This window comes from Helianthus annuus, chromosome 3 (genome assembly GCF_002127325.2).
Source record: "Helianthus annuus cultivar XRQ/B chromosome 3, HanXRQr2.0-SUNRISE, whole genome shotgun sequence".
In the NCBI taxonomy this organism is placed as follows: Eukaryota; Viridiplantae; Streptophyta; class Magnoliopsida; order Asterales; family Asteraceae; genus Helianthus; species Helianthus annuus.
In genome coordinates this window covers 140,387,133-140,391,374 of record NC_035435.2, presented here as the reverse complement: position 1 = coordinate 140,391,374, position 4,242 = coordinate 140,387,133, and positions in this window count along the sequence as shown.

Genomic DNA, 4,242 nt, shown 5'->3' with positions numbered 1-4,242 from the left:
TTTAATGCATAATAAATTAAAGATATTTGCTGATTATATTGAAGGCAAAATTGCACAAAAAAAAAAAAACCTTTATGTTATGTCTATATTGAATTAGACTTTAGTCTAAGATTTCGCGATCTGAATAAAGAAGATAGAAATTATGAATCTTGAATCGATAATCGTATGTATATACATGTGATTGATAAAAAGGATAACCTGATTGATGAAGATTGACGAGAAGATTTTTTTTTTTTTTACCCTTCATTATCTTCTTCTTGGACTCCAAGAGACTGCATTTAGATGCTAGTAAGCCATATTAATCCCACGATATTGAATATTTTTGCGAGACCACATACTTTAAAATAAAAACTAACGAATACTCGAAAATTTACTATGGAACGAGGTAGCAACGAAGTGAAAGTATATTTTTGCGTGTTTAAAACAAACAATATACACAACTATATATAGATAACTCTAATGAAAAACTCTATACGCTTAACCCTAAAATGCAATATTTATTTCACCCTATGCCGGTTTCAACAGGAGGAAGACAAACATTTAAATTAGTGTAAAAACTGATAAATAGGGATAACAACATTGATGAAGATGTTAACTGTCGAATACCCAACTCCCGGATGACGTTAGATGGATCTTCGTTGACGTCAAGAGCCTTTATCCTCGTGACTGCAAAAGAACAAACCGTTAGCCTCGTCACGGGGGACCCCGGGAGGGGGATCCGTGACCAAGCTCCGACGTGAGAATAAGTAAACTTGCCGGAAAATGAGAGGAGCTTCTCCCGATGAGCAGGTTCACCGGAAGGTTTCCTCTTTGGTGTGAATCTAATTAATACGTGGGTGTATGTATTGAATGTGAGAGAATGTTGGTCGGATTTAATGAGAGGTGAGTAAATGAGAGTATAGTAAATGAGAGGATACCGGAGATCATACCTGCCTCTGTTCCTTTATGCTTCCTCTTATATAACAGCCAGCTCCTATCTCATTAGATATTTCCCACATGTGATCTAACGGTTTTTGAGAGCTCTCGGGGGGTGCAGACACGTGTCTGACCCCCAACGGTGAGATGTTTCCCTTAATTAATGCCCAGCCGGAGAAGTACAGTGTTTCAGCCGAGATCCCATTCTTATCGAGCATTAAATGAGGTCTGTTCCTTTTGCTAGTTGTTTTCCCGCCTGTTACAAAAGAAGAGAAACCTTAATGGACAAGGTAACTCTATCCTGTGGGCTTTTGTGTAATTGGGCTTCTATAGAGATAGTCCAAAGCGGGTAAAGTGGGCTTTCCCACTGGCCCGTCATCAAGTCATCTTTAGTCCCTGGTTCTGAGACCCGAGGCTCATGATCCGGGGCTGAGTCATAACCGTTCAAAGGGTAGTTTTTTCCTGTGGGTCCACTCCAGATCAACCGTCCCCACTAATCATAACATCGCCGAACACCTATAGCGGGAGTTAATCCCCTAGTAACACGTGCCCTTTTTTTTGAATTTTGAAGAGACCATTGACATGACGGTTACCTGCATGTCAGTTGCATCTCTTTAAATACCCTGTTCCCCTTTCCGGTTTCTCATCCAAACACTTCAATTCCTCTTCTTCCTCGTAGCCATTCTTCTGAATCATAGCTTCTTCTCCGATCATGAGTCGTAGCGGCCGTTCATCGATAAGATCCATACTGACGGCAAAGGATTTGAAATCCTTCGTTGAAGCGTATAACATCCCTGAGCAATTTTCTCCCTCTTTGCCTGGCCCTAACGAGCCGGCGGATTGCACACCGGACAGGATACCCATTTATACACTGGCTTTCTCCTCCTGTGGGGTTCGGTACCCTCTTTCCTCTTTCAAAGTCTCTTTGCTTCGTCACTTTGGTGTCCATTTTTCTCAAATTCACCCTTTAGGGTTCATGAGGGTGGTTCATTTTAAATTATCCTGTGCAGCAATCTCGGGGGAGCCTTCTATTCCTTTGTTTTGCATGTTCTACAGGCTTATTTCAGACGGAGATTGGTTTACCTTTGCAAAACGACAGAACAATGTCTCGAAGCCTTGTTACAGTTTCATGCCCACCTCCACTTATCCAAAGGACTGGAAAAGCAGATTCATCTTTGTTTCTGCTGCTATGTTGCCAGAGTCCCCTCTGCCGAAGGATCTTGATGCCGCAATCGAAGACGCTGTTCCTACTCTGTCTGCATCCAAAACCGTTCAATGGAAACGGATGTGCGAGAATCCGACGAGGGCATTCACTTTTTCTGAAGGGATGCTTGCCATGGGAGGGTTGAGCCCCTCCTATCCGGTTCGTCCGAGGGTTTTTTTCGGCAAAAAGGGTACTTCTTTGTTCTTGATTTGTCACTTATGGTTACTCCCTTTTTTATGCCTTAAAGATCGTGCAGTCATCTTTAGTGTCCCTTCTTTGTGTAGAGATAACTTTGTGGAGGCTACTTCAGGGTGATTCCAAAGATGTTAAGTATGTGGTTGACAACGAGATTGATCCTAGGTTGAATGCGGAGGTGCAGGTTACTGGGGGATCCACCCAGCCCGGGGGCTCTACTGTCGTGGTGGTGATGAGGAGAATCCCTCTGATGAGGAGGAAAGTTCTCCTGACTTTCCTCCTGTTCATCCCTCTGGCCAAAGCGATGATGAAGATGTGGAAATCCAGCTAGTTCGTAAGAGAAGATCTGCCAGTCCTCAGCCAGCCCCTGCTCCCCGTAATATCCGTCAAAGACTTCGGAGTGCCAGTGGTCAAAAACCTACTCCTTCATCGAAAGCTGCTTCTGATCTTCCCCCTGCTGGGGTCAAAGGTTCCCTGTCTAAACACCTTAGGTCTTCGAGCTTGGTGAGTGCTCCTTTGCTGGTAAGCTTTACTTTCCCTTGATCTCATTTTTTCTGTCTTTTGCCTTGCCTCTAATGTTCTTTTCCTTACTTCTCAGCGGAGTTCCCGGGAGCCCATAGAGATTCCCACTGGTCCCTCTTCTTCCCGTGTCTGGGATAAGACCTCTGAGGTGGGGAAGCTTGTTTTTCCTCGGCTTTCGAGCTTTCACCCTCCCATGCCATAGGGACCAGTAGACCCACCCTCCTCGAAGGTCTTGCTCATCGATCCCCTCTTGCTCCTCTGTTTGCCGATGCCATCCCTCCTGCTTATGTCCCAAAGAAGGTGACTAGCTCCTCAGTGATAGGGACTCCTGAAGCTGCTAGGGATTTTTTGAACCATGCTGTTCCTCCCTCACATAAATTTGTAAACTCTGCTCTGAGGGATGATCTCTTCGAGGATCAGTATAGCATGTCCCTATGTGAAAGCTTTTTTAGGGGGGCTGGGATGTTGCAGAGAATCGATGATCTGAGGAGGGCAAATGAAGGGCTTAAGGCTGAGCTTAAGGCTTCACAGTCTGCCGCTGCTGGGCTTAGGGGTCAAGTGGTTGATGCTGAGAGGAAGCTGCAGGAGGAGAAGGTACATAGTCTTCTCCCCCCTTTTTTTATACATATCAACTGATCTTTTGTCCAGGGAGCTGGAGCTATGTTGGAGAGGAAAGAAGGGGCTTGGGAGCGGGAGATGGCGACACTGGCTGAAGAGAAGGAGGAACTTGCTGCTGAGCTGAAGCATTTAAAGGAAGTTGGCTCCGTTTCCCAGGAGCAACTCAATACCATGTATGCAGATTACGGGATAACTTCTGACGACAACCAACGATTGGCAGGGGAGAAGCATTGGCTGATTACTGAGGGTTTTGGGGCCTTTCTTGCTGCTGTCTCCCAGTCGGAGGACTTCAAAAGTGGCTTGGAGGAGGTGTACAGGGCGTACAGGGATGTTGGCTACCAGTCGGGATTAAAGGATGGCTATGCCTATTCTGCTCAAGGCCTGGGCAGAAAGGAGACTCCCCTTTACAATTCTAAGGCAAAGAAGAGGTTGTCCAAGCTGAATGAGGAGTTTGGGCGTAAAACCCCGGCCATCCTTGGGAAAATCCTGGAGCATCCCCTGATCTCTATTGATGAATTAAAGGCCCTGTTCTCCTCTGCCGGTCCTTCGTCTCCACCATCTCTTTCCGGGGGTGATCCCCAGTGAATTTCAAACACTAAACACATTTCGATATGGTTGTAATAACTTTTACTCGCCCTAGGATACTTTTGAACTTTGCTTGACTGCTTGGGAGGTGGTTCTTTGTGTCGGGGACCGCCTCAACTTCTAATCGTATGGGTTATGACTGTGTATTGCTTCTTTGCTTTTCTGCCTGTTTGTTGTTGTGGCTGTTTGTTTTGCAGGGTTTT